Raw genomic sequence first — 23843 nt, forward strand, 5'->3', positions numbered from 1 at the left:
AAGATGGGGAGAATGAATATTAATGACCCCCCCCCCCCCCCTCCGGTGTTCCTGTCATGTACATTTTACTTGCAGGTTAGCAGGGAGGTGAGATCACCGGGGGAAAAACAGAGACGATGACCTCACCCCATAGGCTGGGGGCGGGGGGGGGGGGGGTTATGGGAAACAGACACATTTTGAGACAATAAAAACAAAATCATAAATTCTCCTTGGCACAGACCCTTGACTAGGCTGAGATGATGTCATCAGTCTGCTGCAGCCAGGAATAAGCATTTCCCCAGTCTCCTCTCTCTCAGTGATCAGACTGTACATTGTAACTTTGTATGAAGTCACAGGATGGGAAGCTGCAGCAGGGGCTGGTCTGTGGCAGACATTTGTGAACTCAGCAAAAGGGCAGGAAGAGATTCATCATGATTGCGTCATCTCTGAGCCAGAATCTCTACAGGTAGATGTTGGCCATGAATGATACCTGAAGAAAGATGGTGCTGCCATTCTGGGGGGGGGGGGGGGGGGCAGATAAGGCTTTGTACTGAGTGAGACATAATAAATACCTGGAAGTTTTACACTGACATTCATTTCCATTCAGTTGAGATGACAAAATGTTTGATGTTAGGCCCACTTTTACCTCCCATTTCCTAACCCTAATCCCGGCCATATACAGTGCTGTGCAAAAGTTTTAGGCAGGTGAGAAGAAATGCTGTAAAGTAGGAAATGTATATTTTATTTATTTCTTGGTGTGACTTCCCTTTGGCTTCATACCGGTGTAAATATTACACTTGCACAAAGTCAGGGATTTTGTAGGATTGGGCCCCTTTCACACCTTGTGACTTCTCCTGCGACTTGGGACTGAAAAGTCACATGACAAGTCACACCCAATGATTTCCAATGAGTACCGTTCATATCTCACCGACTTCATTGCAGTCCCTGCACTACTTTGGTCCAACTTTGATGCGACTTGAGCTCCATTGACCTCATGATGGCACCGGCATTGCTTCAAGTCACATCAAAGTCACGTCAAATTTGCATATCAAAGTTGCGCGTGAAAGTCGCACAACTTTCAGGTCCTACAAGCAGTGGCGGGTGGTGCATGATAATTTGGGGGGGGGGCGGTAAAACCAAAACACCCCTCCCCCCCTCCTGTGTGGGACAGCCGGCCGGCAGTCAAATCCACCGCCCCCCCCCACCCGGGCCAGCCCGACAGCCAGCATCCTTACCTCCTCCTTCCCTGGGCGGCTGTGAGTCTCCTCCCTCTTCCTGGCCAATGGCCAGCAAGATCGCTTCTCTTTTCAGCCAGTCGGGAAAGGGGACTCACAACCCGCTTCCTGATTGGCTGGGAGGAGAATCAGTGTGATAATAGCAAATATTCATTCGCTATTGTCATCCAACTGGGTGGGCTCAGGGCGCAGTGCAGTGCGCTCCAGGCCCACCCTTTTTTGAAGCCTATTAGAGCCTCTGGCTCTAATCAGGTGCTTAAAAAAAAAAATCCCCCATTGGAATCCATGCGTCCGGCGCACTGCATGTAGATTAGGGGGCCGGATGCATGGATAGGGAGGCGGCGCCCTGCATGTAGATTAAGGGGGCCGGACGCATGGATAGGGGGCGGCGCCCTGCATGTAGATTAGTGGGCTGGATGCATGGATGGGGGGGGCGGCGCCCTTCATGTAGATTAGGGGGCCGGATGCATGGATAGGGAGGCGGCGCCCTGCATGTAGATTAAGGGGGCCGGACGCATGGATAGGGAAGCGGCGCCCTGCATGTAGATTAGGGGGCCAGATGCATGGATAGGGAGGCGGCGCCCTGCATGTAGATTAAGGGGGCCGGACGCATGGATAGGGAAGCGGCGCCCTGCATGTAGATTAGGGGGCCGGCTGCATGGATAGGGAGGCGGCGCCCTGCATGTAGATTAAGGGGGCCGGACGCATGGATAGGGAAGCGGCACCCTGCATGTAGATTAAGGGGCCAAACGCATGGATAGGGGGCGGCGCCCTGCATGTAGATTAGTGGGCCGGATGCATGGATAGGGGGGTGGCACCCTGCATGTAGATTAGGGGGCCGGATGCATGGATAGGGGGCGGCGCCCTGCATGTAGATTAGGGGGCCGGATGCATGGATAGGGGGGCGGCGCCCTGCATGTAGATTAAGGGGCCAAACGCATGGATAGGGGGCGGCGCCCTGCATGTAGATTAGTGGGCCGGATGCATGGATAGGGGGGTGGCGCCCTGCATGTAGATTAGGGGGACGGATGCATGGATAGGGGGCGGCGCCCTGCATGTAGATTAGGGGGCCGGATGCATGGATAGGGGGGCGGCGCCCTGCATGTAGATTAGGGGGCCGGATGCATGGATAGGGGGGTGGCGCCCCTTCACCCCCAATGGACGGTCCGCCACTGCCTACAAGTGTAAAAGGGGCCTTAAGCTGGCCATACACTGTACGAAAAATTGTTCAAACTAATTTTCGAAAAACGAACACTCGGCTGTGAGAGCAGACGATCGTTCCATCATGTAATGACCGAATTTTGAACAATAAATCGTTCATAGGACATAAATTAATCAGTTTTCCGTTCAGTTTGTCACATATGCCGAGTGCAAACAGTTCCGGCGAGAAACACATTAACTTTTCAATTTATCGTTCGTTCGGCAGAATGTTCCAAACTGTTCCTTCGATCTTTCTCTGAAAAGTTAAAAACAATATTCTATTTGTGCCCATTAACTGTACGAAAAATGAACGATCGGACCAAAAGTGCGGTGCAGCAGCACCATGTCATTCAGTGCGGTGCAGTAGCACCATGCCGTTCAGTGCGGTGCAGCAGCACCATGTCGTTCAGTGCGGTGCAGCAGCACCATGTCATTCAGTGCGGTGCAGCAGCGGCACCATGTCGTTTAGTGCGGTGCAGCAGCACCATGTCAATCAGTGCGGCACAGCAGCACCATGTCGTTCAGTGTGGTGCAGCAGCACCATGTCGTTCAGTGCGGTGCAGCAGCACCATGTCGTTCAGTGTGGTGCAGCAGCACCATGTCGTTCAGTGCGGTGCAGCAGCACCATGTCGTTCAGTGCGGTGCAGCAGCACCATGTCGTTCAGTGAGGTGCAGCAGCACCATGTCAATCAGTGAGGCGCAGCAGCACCAGGTCGTTCAGTGCGGTAGAGCAGCATCATGTCGTTCAGTGCGGTAGAGCAGCACCATGTCGTTCAGTGCGGTAGAGCAGCACCATGTCGTTTAGTGCGGTAGAGCAGCACCATGTCGTTCAGTGCGGTAGAGCAGCACCATGTCGTTCAGTGTGGTGCAGCAGCACCATGTCGTTCAGTGCGGTAGAGCAGCACCATGTCGTTCAGTGCGGTGCAGCAGCACCATGTCCTTCAGTGCGGTGCAGCAGCAGCACCATGTCGTTTAGTGCGGTGCAGCAGCACCATGTCAATCAGTGTGGCACAGCAGCACCATGTCGTTCAGTGCGGTAGAGCAGCACCATGTCGTTCAGTGTGGTGCAGCAGCACCATGTCGTTCAGTGCGGTAGAGCAGCATCATGTCATTCAGTGCGGTAGAGCAGCACCATGTCGTTCAGTGTGGTGCAGCAGCACCATGTCGTTCAGTGTGGTGCAGCAGCACCATGTCGTTCAGTGCGGTAGAGCAGCACCATGTCGTTTAGTGCGGTAGAGCAGCACCATATCGTTCAGTACGGTAGAGCAGCACCATGTCGTTCAGTGCGGTGCAGCAGCACCATGTCGTTCAGTGTGGTGCAGCAGCACCATGTCGTTCAGTGCGGTAGAGCAGCACCATGTCGTTCAGTGCGGTGCAGCAGCACCATGTCCTTCAGTGCGGTGCAGCAGCAGCACCATGTCGTTTAGTGCGGTGCAGCAGCACCATGTCAATCAGTGTGGCACAGCAGCACCATGTCGTTCAGTGCGGTAGAGCAGCACCATGTTGTTCAGTGCGGTGCAGCAGCACCATGTCGTTCAGTGCGGTGCAGCAGCACCATGTCAATCAGTGCGGCACAGCAGCACCATGTCGTTCAGTGTGGTGCAGCACCACCTTGTCGTTCAGTGCGGTAGAGAAGCACCATGTCGTTCAGTGCGGTGCAGCAGCACCATGTCAATCAGTGCGGCGCAGCAGCACCAGGACGTTCAGTGCGGCGCAGCAGCACCAGGTCGTTCAGTGCGGTAGAGCAGCACCATGTTGTTCAGTGTGGGGGAGCAGCACCATGTTGTTCAGTGCGGTAGAGCAGCACCATGTCGTTCAGTGCGGTGCAGCAACACCATGTCGTTCAGTGCAGTGCAGCAGCACCATGTCGTTCAGTGCGGTGCAGCAGCACCATGTCGTTCAGTGCAGTGCAGCAGCACCATGTCGTTCAGTGCAGTGCAGCAGCACCATGTCGTTCAGTGCAGTGCAGCAGCACCATGTCGTTCAGTGCAGTGCAGCAGCACCATGTCGTTCAGTGCGGTGCAGCAGCACCATGTCAATCAGTGCAGTGCAGTAGCACCATGTCAATCAGTGCAGTGCAGTAGCACCATGTCGTTCAGTGCAGTGCAGTTTTGTGAAAGGGTCAGGGACTTCTTTTGCATATTCCTTGCATGCAAAGGGAAGTCCATTGAAATAGATAGGCCACCCTACACACAACGCATGGAAACGCACACGCGCACCCAATCGCACCTGCATTGTGTGACCGGAACCTACTTTTATTATCATTAGCAACGAGCCAAACAGAATGTTATCCAAATAAATGGGAGTCAAAATGTTGCCACTTTGGCAAATTGCATCAGATTCAATAGAGTGGCTAAAATCAAAGGGGTAGAAGTAATGGGCTTGTATATCTCATGAGGGTTTAGGAAGCTCTTATTAACTTCATCTTCGACCTGTTCTTGCACCTCCTCATTGTTCTTCTTTGTTTTTGTTTGTTTTTTTTTTTCCACAGGAAGAAAAAGACAATAAGTCCCGGTTCACATTTGTGCGAGTGCCGGGTTCGCATGTAATATCGGAGCGCACTGCTCCGACATTACATGCGATCAGCTGTGCGGTGCGAGTTTAGCCATACAGTTTGTATGGCTAAATTCGCACCGCACCTGCAGCAAACACGCACAAGGACCCTTTTTTGCAGCCGCATCAGGATCGGATCGCACAGTGGTTCACACTTGTGCGATCCGCTCCTGTGCGAACTGCACGATCGCACTGCGATATGCGATCAAACTGGGGGTGTCGTTAAGATTACATTGACACCCCCAGCGTATCGCATATGGCAGTGTGAACTGCCGGGGGTGCGTGTGCGATGCGGGAACAGGCTGTGAATTCGCTGCCTTCCCGCATCGCATAAATGTGAACCGAGCCTCAAACTACAGGACACTGGAAGCAATCAAAGTCATAAAGAAAAAAGGAAAAAGCCAAAAAAAAAACCAAAAAACAAAAAAAAGAAGAAGAAAAAAACACAAATATTGATAAAAATAAATGAAAAGATTTTTTTAACCGGTCGCGGATCGCCCACCGCCGATTTACTGCGGCAGGCACGTAGGTCGTACTACGTCGGTCGCGCGCCTGCAGCTAGAGGGCAAACGCGAGCCACCAGTGGCACGCTCCAGTCCCAACTCCGCAGCGGGGACTCTGATGCAGCGGACAGCCAGCTTCAATTGACACCCGCGATTGTTCGCCGATGAGAGAGAAGGACGGTCGGCTGTTGTAAACACATCTGACCATTCTTCTATCTGGGATGATCACAGAGCGCCTGTGATCCTTCTATATAGGATCACGTGTCTCTGTGATCATTTCACAAGCCACGCCCCCCCCCCACAGTTGGAATCACTCCCCTAGGCTCACATTTAACCCCCTTGATCACCCACAGGGTTAACCCCTTCTCTGCCAGTGTCATTATTACAGTGCATATTTTTAGCACTGATTACTGTAGTAATGTCACTGGTCCCCCCAAAAGTGTCAAAAATGTCAGTTAGGGGTCCGATCTGTCTGCCGCAATGTGGCGTCCCACTAAAAATCGCAGATCACCCCCATTACTAGTAAAAAAAAAACAATGAAAATGACAAATCTTTCCTGTAGTTAGTAGGCGTGATAACTTTTTCACAAACCAATCAAAATACGCTTATTGCTATTTTTTTTTTACCAAAAATATGTAGCAGAAAACAAATTGGCCTAAAATGTTAAAAATTTTTGATTTTTTAATTTTTTTTGGGAATGTTATATAGCAAAATGTGAAAAATATTGTATTTTTTTTTCAGAATTGTCGCTCTTTATTTGTTTATAGCGCAAAAAATAAAAATCGTACAGGTGATCAAATACCACCAAAAGAAAGATCTATTTACGGGGAAAAAAATGCCATTAGTTGTATTAGGGTACAGCGTCGCACAACCGCACAATTGTCCGTTAAAGTAACGCAGTGCCGAATCGCAAAATATGGCCTGGTCATTAAGGGGGAAAATCTTCTGGTCCAGAAGTGGTTAAATGTTTCAAGAATCTTTGTGTTGTAAGTACCCAACAAAGTCATTAAGATCTGTAAACTGCTCTGGAGTCACCGAACCTACTGTGGTGTCACTGAATATACTGCTGTCCACCCAAACTCAAATGGATTTTGCAAAGACTTGGCCTTTACAATCCCCACCTTGGGTGCTGTATTAGCGGTACAGAAGACCCGGATCTAAGCTGGGTGCAGGATAATGAGGAATGGGATGGGTTGGGGGAGGGGGGGTAGAGGTCCCTCTCTGCCAGCAACTCCGATTGTAACTCCCATGGGAGACCTTTTTCAGCAGAACACTGATAATCCCTAAACAATGAAGCAGCTGGTATAGCAGAGCTCAGGAAGCAGCAATACTGCTAATATGGAGCATCCCATGGCTGGAGGGATGGACAGAGGGCAGCCAGCACAGGGACTGCTTATTTAAAAGCTGAATTCTACTATAATTTGGGCTTTGAAGCAGAAATTCAAGCAAAAATGTTTTTCTATATATATATTTTTTTTATATATATATATATGTATATACAGGGCTTTTCTTCAGCGGGAACGCGGGGGAACGTAGTTCCGGCACCTCCAGTCTGAATGTATGTAATGGCAAAGGGGTGCTGGGGTCAGTGGGGTGAGCTGAATGGCCTATTGATGCTGGCTGCTGGGTGATCTATTGTTGCTGGGGTGAATCTTTTGTTGCTGGAGGGCATTTTGTTTGGGGGGGGGGCTATTGTTGCAGTGGGGGATTTATTTTTGCTTGGGGGAACTATTGTTGCTGGGGGGCTATTGTTGTTGGGGGGGGGTCTATTGTTGCGGTGGAGGATTTATTGGGGGGGGGGGTGGGCAATTGTTGCAGGGGAGGATTTATTGTTGCTGGAGGGCTATTGTTGTTAGGGGTCTATTGTTGCTGATTGCAGGGGATCTATTTTACTGTTTTTGCTATTGTTGCAGGGGAGGATTTATTGTTGTTGGGGGGGGGGGTGTATTGTTGCTGATTCCAGGGGGTCTATTTTACTGCTTTTCTAGCTATCATTAACAAATTATATTCAAATTACCTAGAACCGCAACATGATACTTGGTTACTGGGTACTGGGAGGTGGGTAGAGGGTGGAACCAAAGGACAGCGCTTGGAGGTGGGTAGGGGGTGGAGACAAGGGGTGACTCAAAAGAGGGGAGTACCTGTACCTATTCTTGGAGAAAAAAAACCCTGTGTATATATATATATATATATATATATATATATATATATATATATATATAGTGTGTATATAAATGTATAATTAAATAATAAAAAAAAAAATATATATATATATATATATATATATATATACACACACACAAAATATTCATACATAAATATACCTGTATATACATAGTTATAGTTAGTCTGGTTGAAAAAAGACACAAGTCCATCTAGTTCAACCAAAATGACCCAAAGTTGAAACCCCAGCAAAGCATGATCCAATTTGCTCCAGCAGCGGAAAAAAATTCCTTCCTGACCCCCGGAGAGGCGATCGGATATTCCCTGGATCAATTTTACCTATAAATATTAGTATCCACTTATATTATGTACACCCAGGAAAGAATCCAGGCCTTTTTTAAAGCAATCTACTGAGCTGACCAGAACCACCTCTGGAGGGAGTCTATTCCACATATTCACAGCTCTTACTGTGAAGAAACCTTTCTGTATTTGGAGATGAAATCTGTTTTCCTCTAGACGTAAAGAGTCCCTTGTCCTCTGTGATGACCTTAAAGTGAACAACTCAACACCAAGTTCACTATATGGACCCCTTATGTATTTATACATGGTGATCATATCCCCCCTTATGTATTTATACATGGTGATCATATCCCCCCTTATGTATTTATACATGGTGATCATATCCCCCCTTATGTATTTATACATGGTGATCATATCCCCCCTTAATCTTCTCTTCTCAAGAGAATAAATTCAGTTCCTCTAATCTTTTCTCATAGCTGAGCTCCTCCATGCCTCTTATCAGTTTGGTTGCCCTTCTCTGCACTTTCTCCAGTTCCCCGATATTCTTTACATGCAGTATATCTATATCTATCTATTCTGCATGTGTATAAACACATATACAGTATCTCCCAAAAGTGAGTACACCCCTCACATTTTTGTAAATATTTTATTCTATCTTTTCATGTGACAATACTGAAGAAATGACACTTTGCTACAATGTAAAGTAGTGAGTGTACAGCTTGTATAGGTGCTGGTTCACACTACCGCGGCACGACTTCGGGGGCGACCTGTGAAGTCGCGTGCACCGCGACTTCGGCGTGTCTTGCACGGATTTCATATAATGAATGTTAATGCAAGTCGCTCCGAAGTAGTACAGGAACTATTTTCTAAGTCGGAGCGACTTGAGTTGCTCCTATTAGAACAGTTCCCGTAGCACAGAATGGACCGCGACTTGTCAGGCTGACCAGTCACCTGACAAGTTGCGGTAGTGTGAATGGGCACTTACAGTGTAAATTTGTGGCCCCTCAAAATAACTCAACACACAGCCATTAATGTCTAAACCGCTGGCAACAAAAGTGAGTACACCCCTAAGTGACAATGTCCAAATTGGGCCCAAAGTGTCAATATTTTGTGTGGCCACCATTTATTTTCCAGCACTGCATTAACCCTCTTGGGCATGGAGTTCACCAGAGCTTCACAGGTTGCCACGGGAGTCCTCTTCCACTCCTCCATGACGAGCTGGTGGATGTTAGAGGCCTTGCGCTCCTCCACCTTCCGTTTGAGGGTGCCCCACAGATGCTCAATAGGGTTTAGGTCTGGAGACATGCTTGGCCAGTCCATCACCTTTACCCTCAGCTTCTTTAGCAAGGCAGTGGTCGTCTTGGAGGTGTGTTTGGGGTCATTATCATGTTGGAATACTGCCTGGTGACCCAGTCTCTGAAGGGAGGGGATCATGCTGTGCTTCAGTATGTCACAGTACATGTTGGCATTCATGGTTCCCTCAATGAACGGTAGATCCTCAGTGCTGGCGGCACTCATGCAGCCCCAGACCATGACACTCCCACCACCATGCTTGACTGTAGGCAAGACACACTTGTCTTTGTACTCCTCACCTGGTTGCCGCGACACACGATTGACACCATCTGAACCAAATAAGTTTATCTTGGTCTCATCAGACCACAGGACATGGTTCCAGTAATCCATGTCCTTAGTCTGCTTTTCTTCAGCAAACTGTTTGCGGGCTTTCTTGTGCATTATCTTTGGAAGAGGCTTCCTTCTGGGACGACAGCCATGCAGACCAATTTGATGCAGTGTGCGGCATATGGTCTGAGCACTGACAGACTGACCCCCCACCCCTTCAACCTCTGCAGCAATGCTGGCAGCACTCCTACGTCTATTTCCCAAAGACAACCTATGGATATGACGCTGAGCACGTGCACTCAACTTCTTTGGTCGATCATGGCGATCATGGCGAGGCCTGTTCTTAGTGGAACCTGTCCTGTTAAACCGCTTTATGGTCTTGGCCACCGTGCTGCAGCTCAGTTTCAGGGTCTTGGCAATCCTCTTATAGCCTAGGCCATCTTTATTTAGAGCAACAATTCTTTTTTTCAGATCCTCAGAGAGTTCTTTACCTTGAGGTGCCATGTTCAACTTCCAGTGACCAATATGAGAGAGTGAGAGCGATAACACGAAATTTAACACACCTGCTCCCCATTCACACCTGAGACCTTGTAACACTAACGAGTCACATGACACGGGGGAGGTAAAATGGCTAATTGGGCCCAATTTGGACATTTTCACTTAGGGGTGTACTCACTTTTGTTGCCAGTGGTTTAGACATTAGTGGCTGTGTGTTGAGTTATTTTGAGGGGACAGCAAATTTACACTGTTATACAAGCTGTACACTCACTACTTTACATTGTAGCAAAGTGTCATTTCTTCAGTGTTGTCACATAAAAAGATTATTCCTTAATTCTGCATTACTTAGGCTCCATTCACACCGGGGAGTTCCAAAATTGCGGCAAAAAATAGGACACGCTTGCGATGCCATTACTTGCTAATAGCACCCCAATCACGGCAAAGTCGCAACACGCAAATCTTATCACCCAAGAAGGAGCAGTAGCTTTTTTTAAGCGATGCACGTCACGATTTGCTACGATTGCAGTGCTATTTATTACATGACAACCGCGGCAAAATTGTACCGCGATTGGGGTGCCATTAAGAAGTAATGGCATTGCTAATGCGTCCTGCGGTTTTCTGGAATTCTGGAATCACCCGATTCTGCCCATGATTCCAGGATGCCCAGGTGTGAATGGAGCCTCCTGACCCCTGCAATCTGTGCTACTTACTCATGACACTTGACTCCTGCATTTCTTACACCTGACCCCTGCCTTACCTACATCTGACCCCTGTACTCTGCATTACTTACTCCTAACTCCTGCACTCCGAATTAGTTGCAACTGACCCCTGCATTACTTACCTCTGACCCCTGCACTCTGCATTACTTACTCCTAACTCCTGCCCTCTGCATTACTTACCACTGACCCCTGCAATCTGTGCTACTTACTCATGACACTTGACTCCTGCATTTCTTACACCTGACCCCTGCATTACTTACCTCGGACCCCTGCATTCTACATTACTTACCTCTGACACCTGTATTACTTACCTCTGACCCCTGCATTCTGCATTACTTACCTCTGACCCCTGCATTCTGTATTACTTACCTCTGACCCCTGCATTCTGTATTACTTACCTCCGACCCCTGTATTACCTACCTCTGACTCCTGCATTCTGCATTACTTACCTCTGATCCCTGCATTACTTAACTCTGACCCCTGCATTCTGTATTACTTACCTCTGACCCCCTGCACTCTGTATTACTTACCTCTGACCCCTGCATTACTTAACTCTGACCCCTGTATTACTTACCTCTGACCCCTGCATTCTGTATTACTTACATCTGACCCCTGCATTCTGCATTACTTACCTCTGACCCCTGCACTCTGCATTACTTACTCCTAACTCCTGCCCTCTGCATTACTTACCACTGACCCCTGCAATCTGTGCTACTTACTCATGACACTTGACTCCTGCATTTCTTACACCTAACCCCTGCATTACTTACCTCGGACCCCTGCATTCTACATTACTTACCTCTGACACCTGTATTACTTACCTCTGACCCCTGCATTCCGCATTACTTACCTCTGACCCCTGCATTCTGTATTACTTACCTCTGACCCCTGCATTCTGTATTACTTACCTCTGACCCCTGCATTCTGCATTACTTACCTCTGACCCCTGCATTCTGTATTACTTACCTCTGACCCCTGCATTCTGCATTACTTACCTCTGACCCCTGCATTCTGTATTACTTACCTCTGACCCCTGCATTCTGTATTACTTACCTCCGACCCCTGTATTACCTACCTCTGACTCCTGCATTCTGCATTACTTACCTCTGATCCCTGCATTACTTAACTCTGACCCCTGCATTCTGTATTACTTACCTCTGACCCCTGCACTCTGTATTACTTACCTCTGACCCCTGCATTACTTAACTCTGACCCCTGTATTACTTACCTCTGACCCCTGCATTCTGTATTACTTACATCTGACCCCTGCATTCTGCATTACTTACCTCTGAACCCTGCATTCTCCATTACTTACCTCTGACCCCTGTATTCTCCATTATTTACCTCTGACCCCTGCATTCTCCATTACTTACCTCTGAACCCTGTATTACTTACCTCTGACCCCTGCATTCTGCATTACGCACCTCTGACCCCTGTATTACTTACCTCTGACCCCTGCATTCTGCATTCCTTACCTCTGACCCCTGTATTACCTACATCTGACCCCTGCATTCTGCATTCCTTACCTCTGACCCCTGCATTCTCCATTACGTACCTCTGACCCCTGTATTACTTACCTCTGACCCCTGCATTCTGCATTACGCACCTCTGATCCCTGTATTACTTACCTCTGACCCATGCATTCTGTATTACTTACATCTGACCCCTGTATTACTTACCTCTGACCCTTGCATTCTGTATTACTTACCTCTGACCCCTGCATTCTGTATTACTTACCTTTGACCCCTGTATTACTTACCTATGACCCATGCATTCTGTATTACTTACCTCTGACCCCTGTATTACTTACCTCTGACCCCTGTATTCTGTATTACTTACCTCTGACCCTTGCATTCTGTATTACTTACCTCTGACCCCTGCATTCTGTATTACTTACCTCTGACCCCTGTATTCCTTACCTCTGACAACTGCATTCTCCATTACTTACCTCTGACCCCCTGCATTACTTACCTCTGACCCCTGTATTACTTACCTCTGACCCCTGCATTCTGTATTACTTACCTCTGACCCCTGTATTACTTACCTCTGACCCCTGCATTCTCCATTACTTACCTCTGACCCCTGTATTACTTACATTTGACCCCTGTATTACTTACCTCTGACCCCTGTATAACTTACCTCTGACCCCTGTATTACTTACATTTGACCCCTGTATTACTTACCTCTGACCCCTGTATTACTTACCTCTGACCCCTGCATTCTGTATTACTTACCTCTGACCCCTGTAATACTTACCTCTGACCCCTGCATTCTCCATTACTTACCTCTGACCCCTATATTACTTACATTTGACCCCTGTATTACTCACCTCTGACCCCTGCATTACTTACCTCTGACCCCTGTATTACTTACCTCTGACCCCTGCATTACTTACCTCTGACCCCTGTATTACTTACCTCTGACCCCTGTATTACTTACCTCTGAGCCCTGCATTCTGTATTTCTTACCTCTGACCCCTGTATTACTTACCTCTGACCCCTGCATTCTCCATTACTTACCTCTGACCCCTGTATTACTTACATTTGACCCCTGCATTACTTACCTCTGACCCCTGTATTACTTACCTCTGACCCCTGTATTACTTACATTTGACCCCTGTATTACTTACCTCTGACCCCTGCATTCTGTATTACTTACCTCTGACCCCTGCATTCTCCATTACTTACCTCTGACCCCTGTATTACTTACCTCTGACTCCTGCATTCCTTACCTCTGACCCCTGTATCACTTACCTCTGACCCCTGCATTCTCCAATACTTACCTCTGACCCCTGCATTCTCCATTACTTACCTCTGACCCCTGCATTCTCCATTACTTACCTCTGACCCCTGTATTACTTACCTCTGACCCCTGCATTCTGCATTACTTACCTCTGACCCCTGCATTCTGTATTACTTACCTCTGACCCCTGCATTCTCCATTACTTACCTCTGACCCCTGTATTACTTACCTCTGACTCCTGCATTCTGCATTCCTTACCTCTGACCCCTGTATCACTTACCTCTGACCCCTGCATTCTGCATTACGCACCTCTGATCCCTGTATTACTTACCTCTGACCCATGCATTCTGTATTACTTACATCTGACCCCTGTATTACTTACCTCTGACCCTTGCATTCTGTATTACTTACCTCTGACCCCTGCATTCTGTATTACTTACCTTTGACCCCTGTATTACTTACCTATGACCCATGCATTCTGTATTACTTACCTCTGACCCCTGTATTACTTACCTCTGACCCCTGTATTCTGTATTACTTACCTCTGACCCTTGCATTCTGTATTACTTACCTCTGACCCCTGCATTCTGTATTACTTACCTCTGACCCCTGTATTCCTTACCTCTGACAACTGCATTCTCCATTACTTACCTCTGACCCCCTGCATTACTTACCTCTGACCCCTGTATTACTTACCTCTGACCCCTGCATTCTGTATTACTTACCTCTGACCCCTGTATTACTTACCTCTGACCCCTGCATTCTCCATTACTTACCTCTGACCCCTGTATTACTTACATTTGACCCCTGTATTACTTACCTCTGACCCCTGTATAACTTACCTCTGACCCCTGTATTACTTACATTTGACCCCTGTATTACTTACCTCTGACCCCTGTATTACTTACCTCTGACCCCTGCATTCTGTATTACTTACCTCTGACCCCTGTAATACTTACCTCTGACCCCTGCATTCTCCATTACTTACCTCTGACCCCTATATTACTTACATTTGACCCCTGTATTACTCACCTCTGACCCCTGCATTACTTACCTCTGACCCCTGTATTACTTACCTCTGACCCCTGCATTACTTACCTCTGACCCCTGTATTACTTACCTCTGACCCCTGTATTACTTACCTCTGAGCCCTGCATTCTGTATTTCTTACCTCTGACCCCTGTATTACTTACCTCTGACCCCTGCATTCTCCATTACTTACCTCTGACCCCTGTATTACTTACATTTGACCCCTGCATTACTTACCTCTGACCCCTGTATTACTTACCTCTGACCCCTGTATTACTTACATTTGACCCCTGTATTACTTACCTCTGACCCCTGCATTCTGTATTACTTACCTCTGACCCCTGCATTCTCCATTACTTACCTCTGACCCCTGTATTACTTACCTCTGACTCCTGCATTCCTTACCTCTGACCCCTGTATCACTTACCTCTGACCCCTGCATTCTCCAATACTTACCTCTGACCCCTGCATTCTCCATTACTTACCTCTGACCCCTGCATTCTCCATTACTTACCTCTGACCCCTGTATTACTTACCTCTGACCCCTGCATTCTGCATTACTTACCTCTGACCCCTGCATTCTGTATTACTTACCTCTGACCCCTGCATTCTCCATTACTTACCTCTGACCCCTGTATTACTTACCTCTGACTCCTGCATTCTGCATTCCTTACCTCTGACCCCTGTATCACTTACCTCTGACCCCTGCATTCTCCAATACTTACCTCTGACCCCTGCATTCTCCATTACTTACCTCTGACCCCTGCATTCTCCATTACTTACCTCTGATCTCTGCATTACTTACCTCTGACCCCTGCATTCTGCATTAATTACCTCTGACCCCCTGCATTACTTACCTCTGACCCCTGTATCACTTAAATCTGACCCCTGCATTCTGCATTCCTTACCTCTGACCCATGCATTCTCCATTACGTACCTCTGACCCCTGTATTACTTACCTCTGACCCATGCATTCTGTATTCCTTACCTCTGACCCCTGCATTCTGTATTACTTTCCTCTGATCCCTGTATTCCTTACCTCTGACCCTTGCATTCTGCATTACGTACCTCTGACCCCCTGCATTACTTACATTTGACCCCTGTATTACTTACCTCTGACCCCTGTATTACTTACCTCTGACCCCTTTATTACATACCTCTGACCCCTGCATTCTGTATTACTTACCTCTGACCCCTGTATTACTTACATTTGACCCCTGTATTACTTACCTCTGACCCCTGTATTACTCACCTCTGACCCCTGTATTACTCACCTCTGACCCCTGTATTACTTACCTCTGACCCCTACATTCTGTATTACTTACCTCTGACCCCTGCATTTTCCATTACTTACCTCTGACCCCTGTATTACTTACCTCTGACCCCTGCATTCTGCATTCCTTACCTCTGACCCCTGTATTCTGTATTACTTACCTCTGACCCCTGCATTCTCCATTACTTACCTCTGACCCCTGCATTCTCCATTACTTACCTCTGACCCCTGCATTGCGCACCTCTGATCTCTGTATTACTTACCTCTGACCCCTGCATTCTGCATTAATTACCTTTGACCCCCTGCATTACTTACCTCTGACCCCTGTATTACTTACATCTGACCCCTGCATTCTGCATTCCTTACCTCTGACCCCTGCATTCTCCATTACTTACCTCTGACCCCTGTATTACTTACCTCTGACCCCTGCATTCTGCATTAATTACCTTTGACCCCCTGCATTACTTACCTCTGACCCCTGCATTCTCCATTACTTACCTCTGACCCCTGCATTCTCCATTACTTACCTCTGACCCCTGTATTACTTACCTCTGACCCCTGCATTCTGCATTACGCACCTCTGATCTATTCATTACTTACCTCTGACCCCTGCATTCTGCATTACTTACCTCTGACCCCTGTATTACTTACCTCTGACCCCTGCATTCTCCATTACGTACCTCTGACCCCTGTATTACTTACCTCTGACCCCTGCATTCTCCATTACGTACCTCTGACCCCTGTATTACTTACCTCTGACCCATGCATTCTGTATTACTTTCCTCTGACAACTGCATTCTCCATTACTTACCTCTGACCCCTGTATTCTGCATTACGTACCTCTGACCCCCTGCATTACTTACCTCTGACCCCTGTATTACTTACCTCTGACCCCTGCATTCTCCATTACTTACCTCTGACCCCTGTATTACTTACATTTGACCCCTGTATTACTTACCTCTGACCCCTGCATTACTTACCTCTGACCCCTGTATTACTTACATTTGACCCCTGTATTACTTACATTTGACCCCTGTATTACTTACCTCTGACCCCTGCATTATTTACCTCTGACCCCTGTATAACTTACCTCTGACCCCTGCACACTGTATTACTTACCTCTGACCCCTGCATTCTGTATTACTTACCTCTGAACCCTGCATTCTGCATTACTTACCTCTGACCCCTGTATTACAGCCTCCTGGCTTACACTGTGTACTCCTGCCCCCTGCACTCAGTTACCTCTCCTGCCCCCTGCACTCCTGTAAGGTGTAATGGGGGATGATATAGAAGTCCCTGTCCCCGGGTAATGTCTGATCTCTCCCATGTTGGTCAGGGATGTCCCCTCCTCTCCTTCCTATGACTGGTGTATGGTGAGATGTCACTGGGACCATCACCATGGACCTGCCCACCCCCCCGTACAGATCACACCTCGGAGAGGGACAATGAGGGGCGGAGGGGCGGGGTTAATCTCACACATTTGGTCCACCGTTCACACATCGGGTAGCTCGCGTGCCCCGGGGGCGGTGCCGGTCGCGCAGTCAATGAAAATGGGGCGTTACCCTCGAGCACCGACTGAATGCTTATTGGCGGCTGGGAGGGTGAGTGGGCGGGGTATGCTGTGCTGCATGGTCAGGGAGTAGCAGCCCATTGGGGCGGTGTGTTCTCCGGAGTGGAAGGGGATTGGCGGAGCAGGGTAAGGGCGTGGTCTGTCGGTTCACTGTGTGCTGTCAGTGTGATCGGGGTGGGTGTGTGAGGACGGCAGGCTGAGTCCGCTGTGTGCAATCACCTGCAGGAGGAGAGGAGAGCGGAGGAGCGAGCACTACACCCGGACAGGTACTTACCTCTGGGGGGAGGGGCACAGTACACCCGGACAGGTACTTACCTCTGGGGGGAGGGGCACAGTACACCCGGACAGGTACTTACCTCTGGGGGGAGGGGCGAGCACTACACCCGGACAGGTACTTACCTCTGAGGGGAGGGGCACAGTACACCCGGACAGGTACTTACCTCTGGGGGGAGGGGCACAGTACTTACCTCTTATACCTCCCCAGGGGAGGGGGCAGCACAGTACACATGGACAGGTCCTATTATAGACATGCTGGACCTTCTGACATCTCCATAGAGATAAGTGGAGCTGCAGATCAGGTCCTGCTGGAGGTTGTAGTTCCTCTTCAGAGTTGCTGACACTTGTAGTTCTTCTTGTGTGTCCGGGCTTGGCTGGAACTCGGGGCCCCCGGCTGCTCATCGCTGTGAAATGGTTTCAAGGGACCCTCCGCTAATAATGCCGGGGGGGGGGGGGGGGTAATATATGAGATATAATGTATATGGATGGAGAACGGAGAGGGTGTGCCGGGACTGATGAGACCATTGGGGGGTCACTGGGGACCGATATATGGGAGCTCCATACACCCCACTCTACAGCATCCTCATTATTATTATTATTATTATTATTATACACCTCACCCACCCCCAGGACTCTCCTCTTACCTCTCTCTCTCTCCTCTTATCTCTCTTCTCCATCTCTCTCTCTCTTCTCCATCTCTCTCTCTTCTCCATCTCTCTCTCTTCTCCATCTCTCTCTCTTCTCCATCTCTCTCTCTTCTCCATCTCTCTCTCTTCTCCATCTCTCTCTCTTCTCCATCTCTGCTCCATCTCTCCATCTCTGCTCCATCTCTCTCCCTCTCCTCCATCTCTCTCTCTCTCTCTCCTCCATCTCTCTCTCTCTCTTCTCCATCTCTCTCTCTTCTCCATCTCTCCCTCTCCTCCATCTCTCCCTCTCCTCCATCTCTCCATCTCTCTCTCTCCTCCATCTCTCTCTTCTCCATCTCTCTCTCTCTCTCCTCCTCTCTTCTCCATCTCTCTCTCTCTCTCCTCCATCTCTCCCTCTCCTCCATTTCTCCTCCATCTCTCTCTCTTCTCCATCTCTCTCGCTTCTCCATCTCTCTCTCTCTCTCTCCTCCATCTCTCTCTTCTCCATCTCTCTCTCTTCTCCATCTCTCTCTCTCTTCTCCATCTCTCTCTCTTCTCCATCTCTCTCTCTCTTCTCCATCTCTGCTCCATCTCTCCATCTCTGCTCCATCTCTGCTCCATCTCTCTCCCTCTCCTCCATCTCTCTCTCTCTCCTCCATCTCTCTCTCTCTCTCTCTCCTCCATCTCTCTCTCTCTCTTCTCCATCTCTCTCTCTTCTCCATCTCTCTCTCTTCTCCATCTCTCTCTCCTCCATATCTCCATCTCTGCTCCATCTTTCCTCCATCTCTCCCTCTCCTCCATCTCTCCTCCATCTCTCCCTCTCCTCCATCTCTCCCTCTCCTCCATCTCTCCATCTCTCTCTCTCTCTCTCTCTCTCTCCTCCATCTCTCTCTTCTCCATCTCTCTCTCTCTCTCTCCTCCTCTCTTCTCCATCTCTCTCTCTCTCTCCTCCATCTCTCCCTCTCCTCCATTTCTCCTCCATCTCTCTCTCTTCTCCATCTCTCTCTCTTCTCCATCTCTCTCTCTTCTCCATCTCTCTCTCTTCTCCATCTCTCTCTCTCTCTCTCTTCTCCATCTCTCTCTCTCTTCTCCATCTCTCTCTCTCTCTCTTCTCCATCTCTCTCTCTCCTCCTCTTTCCTCCATCTCTCCTCCATCTCTCTCCCTCTCCTCCATCTCTCCCTCTCCTCCATCTCTCTCTCTCTCTCTCTCTCTCTCTCTTAGCTATCACTCCCTCTCCTCCATCACTCTCTCATCCATCTCTCTCTCTCTCTCTCCTCCATCTCTCTCTCCTCCATCTCTCTCTCTTCTCCATCCATCTCTCTCTCTCCTCCATCTCTCTCTCTCTTCTCCATCTCTCTCTCTCTTCTCCATCTCTCTCTCTCTTCTCCATCTCTCTCTCTCTTCTCCATCTCTCTCTCTCTCTCTCTCTTCTCCATCTCTCTCTCTCTCTCTCTTCTCCATCTCTTCTCCATCTCTCTCTCTCTCTTCTCCATCTCTTCTCCATCTCTCTCTCTTCTCCAACTCTCTCTGCTCCATCTCGCCATCTCTCCTCCATCTCTCCCTCTCCTCCATCTCTCCCTCTCCTCCATCTCTCCCTCTCCTCCATCTCTCCCTCTCCTCCATCTCTCCCTCTCCTCCATCTCTCCCTCTGTCTCCATCTCTCTCTCTCGTCTCCATCTCTCTCTCTCGTCTCCATCTCTCTCTCTCTCCTCCATCTCTCTCTCTCTCCTCCTCTCTTCTCCATCTCTTTCTCTCCTCCATCTCTCCCTCTTCTCCATCTCTCTCTTCTCCATCTTTTCTCCACCCCTCTTTCTCTCTTCCCCACCTCTCTCTCTCTCTCTCTCTCTCTCTCTCTCTCTCTCTCTCTCTCTCTATCTCTATCTCTATCTCTATCTCTTCTCCATCTCTCTCTCCCTCTCTTCTCCATCTCTCTCTCTCTCTCTCTCTCTTCTCCATCTCTCTCTCTCTCTCTTCTCCATCTCTCTCTCTTCTCCATCTCTCTCTCTCTCTCTCTCTTCTCCATCTCTCTCTCTATCTGTAGTTGGTGATTTTTCAGCCAGTTTCTGGGATTTGTATATTGGAGGAGCCTCTCTCTCTCTCTCTCTCTCTCTCTCTCTCTCTCTCTCCTCCAGAAGGAGATGAGCACCTTGCACATTGGTCCCCATAGCTGCTGATGTCCTCCTCACCCCTCTCTATATGGATTCAGCTGGTAGTAATGGTCTGTGTGTGGAATCATCCATCATGACATTAGGGGTGTGTGTCAGTGTAGAGCTCACCTTATCTGTGTGAGAAATCAGTGCCCAGGAGAGGCAAGAGGATCAGGGGAGGCAGGAGGGTCAGGGGAGGCAAGAAAGGCAGGGGAGGCAGGAGAGGCAGGAGGGGCAGGAGAGGCAGGATTGGCAGGACTGGTGTGACTCATGGATGGGGTAGAAGTCGGGGGTTTGGTGAGCTGTGCTGGACGGGGAAGAGGAAGCTCCTGTAACATGTGCAGTGTTTATGGTGAATGATTAGTAGAGAGATATCTGACGTCGGGAGTGTTTTATGGAGTACAATCAGCACAATGTGTTCTGAGATACTTCTCTCTACCATGACTCAAAGTACAACTAAAGCCAAAACTTTTTTTTTTTTTCTTTCCCTTTTTGAATGTTGTATTTTATAGCCTTTTTTTTTCCCATCTGTGTCCCATTGGGGAGATTTCCCTTTTCTTCCTGTTCCACAGCCAAAACAGGAAGTGAGAGGACAGCCCTCCAAAATGAGGCAACCCCTGGTGTCCCCATTGGAAGAATTCCCCTCTATTCCTATTCTGGTGACAACCCCAAAATGTAGTATATACTTTCAGTCTTTATCATAAAAAAGACAAACGGAGTGAATGTCCAGAGCAGGGCCACAGGCAGGGATAAACACCCGACAGGGTTTCTAATCCCTCTTCAGTTTATCTAAAACTAAAAAAGTTTTTTCTTTAGATTGATTACAATATTGGAGGTTGTGTAGATGTGATGAGGAAGGTTTGTGGTATACATAGGGGAGGAGTATTGTAGCAGGCAGTGAGGATAGAGGGCAGTGGAGGAAGGTGACATATTATATTGATGTTCTCAGTAAAATGTAGGTGACCTTTGTAACGGAACAGACTTGTAACAATGTTACAGGGAAATGATTACAGTTCAGAGCAGTGGTGGACAACTCTCTTTATATATATATGGGGCCTAAAGTGTGGCCCCTGACACCCCCAAGGGGCCACATGTAAGGCTTCATGCACACTGGGTGTGAAAACCCCGCTTTTAAGGGAATTTGACTTTTTCTTTCTGCCTCTCACCACCCCTCCATGTTAGCCTATGTACCCCATGCACACACAGGTGATCAGAGGCAGAAAGCAAAGACATCACTTGCGTGTTCAGGAGAAAAGGCGTTTCGTCAGAAAAAACGCCCAATGTGTCTAAGCAGGGCTAAATGCTGGAGGTGCGTTTATTGCGTGAGCATTCATTTCAACGGCCAGAAAAAAAAAAAAAAAAAAAAGAGTATTCTAGCCAACAGCAGGAATGAACTCCCAAACGCTTGAAGACTGCTGGGGTTCTGCAGGAAGCTGTGTTTAGAAGGTGCCTGGGTTCCGCAGGAGGGGGCGGTCAGAGGCCGCCGGGGTTCCGCAGGAGGGGGCGGTCAGAGGTGGCTGGGGATCCGCAGGAGGGGGCAGTCAGAGGCCGCCGGGGATCCGCAGGAGGGGCGGGCAGAGGCCACCAGGGATCCACAGGAGGGGGTGGTCAGAGGCCACCAGGGATCCACAGGAGGGGGTGGTCAGAGGCCACCAGGGATCCACAGGAGGGGGTGGTCAGAGGCCACCGGGGATCCGCAGGAGGGGACAGTCAGAGGCCGCAGGAGGGGGCAGTCAGTGGCCGCTGGGGATTTACAGGAGGCAGCGGTCAGAGGCTGCCGGGGATCCGCAGGAGGGGGCAGTCAGAGGCCACTGGGAATCCCCAGGAGGGGGTGGTCAGAGGCTGCCGGGGATCCGCAGGAGGGGGCAGTCAGAGGCCACTGGGAATCCCCAGGAGGGGGTGGTCAGAGGCCACTGGGGATCCACAGGAGGGGGTGGTCAGAGGCCACTGGGGATCCACAGGAGGGGGCAGTCAGAGGCCACTGGGGATCCACAGGAGAACTGGCCCTAAGATAAAAAAAAATCCTTAAGTATGCAACTCCCCCCTCAGCCCCCCCTACAACTCACCTGAGCCCCATTCTGATCCAGCGATGTTGCACAAGGGCATCGGCTGTCCGGGACTCTCCCTCCTGATTGGCTGAGACACATTGCCATTGGCTCCTGCCGCTGTCAATCAAAGTCAGTGAGCCAATGAGGAGAGAGAGAGAGGGGGCAGGGCCGAGCCGAAGCTCCGTTTCTGAATGGACACGCAGAGCAGTGGCTCGGCTCGGGTTGCCCCATAGCGAGCTGCTTACTGTGGGGGCACTCAGCAGGAGGGAGGGGCTAGGGGTGCTGGCGAGGGACCCGAGAAGAGGAGGATTGGGGGCAAAACCACTGCACAGAGCAGGTCAGTGTGACAAGTTTGTTATTATAAAACAAACAAAAAAAAAAAAAATCCAACAAGGCTTTAATATCACTTTAAATAATAGACAGTTTTTTTGGCATGATCGGTCATATTTTCACTATCAATGCCAACATTTCCCGATTTCTGCCGGGGGATGCAAACGTTTGAGCCCATGAGCGTGTGTGTGAATATCTCATATATAATATTGTGCAGTTGGTGCTATCAGTGATAGAGCCGGAAATATATAGAAAGTCCAAAGGTTGCAGCACTCGGGGTTTCATTGTAACAATATCGTATCATGAAAACACTGCGACTTGCTACATTGTTTACCTTTCTATTTCCTTCCCCCACTATCCTGCTCTATAGGACCATAAACATAGATACAAGGATTTACATTATTGGATTATATACAAATATATCACTGAGACCGCATTCACACTGAAGCACCGCGACTTCGGGGGCGACTTCACAAGTCGCGTGCACCGCGACTTCGGCACGACTTGCACGGACTTCATATAATAAATGTCTATGCAAGTCGCTCCGAGGTCGCCCCGAAGTAGTACAGGACCCTTTTTCTAAGTCGGAGCGTCTTGTGTCGCTCCTATTAGAACGGCTCCTGTAGCACTGCATGGACCGCGACTTGTCAGGCTGACCAGTCGCCTGACAAGTCGCGGTAGTGTGAATGGAGACTTGGAGTCAGGTTAACACTAATCCGACTCAAAGTCGCCCCCCGACTTCGGGCGACTAATGAAGTTGCCCGTGCAGGGTGACCTCAGCGCGGCTTGCAACGACTTCTCATAATAGAAGTCAATGCAGGTCGGCCGCTCCGACTTTGCCAAAACATAGTGCAGGAACCTTTTTCTAAGTCGGAGCGGCTTGAGTCGCTCTGATTAGAGAACGGTTCCATTGCACAGCATTGGAAGCTCCTTGTCAGGCGACTAAGTCGCCTGACAAGTCAGGTTAGTGTGAACCGGCTCTTAAGGCTTGTACACACTGAGCGAAAACCGGACGAAATATTGTCCTATTT

At 48.9% G+C, this 23843-nt stretch overlaps 1 protein-coding gene across 2 annotated transcripts in view; it reads left to right on the plus strand.

The window, feature by feature from the left end:
* The first annotated feature begins 17489 nt into the window (after positions 1-17489).
* PAK1 (p21 (RAC1) activated kinase 1) overlaps positions 17490-23843 on the plus strand; it is a 177971-nt gene continuing 171617 nt past the window's right edge. The window contains exon 1 of one of the 2 annotated variants that reach the window (XM_082245289.1): positions 17490-17510. The gene's annotated coding sequence lies outside the window, so the exon portion shown is untranslated. The other variant, XM_082245288.1, reaches the window with a different exon arrangement.

Source organism: Pelophylax lessonae, assembly GCF_965119305.1.
Source record: "Pelophylax lessonae genome assembly, chromosome: 2".
NCBI lineage: Eukaryota > Metazoa > Chordata > Amphibia > Anura > Ranidae > Pelophylax > Pelophylax lessonae.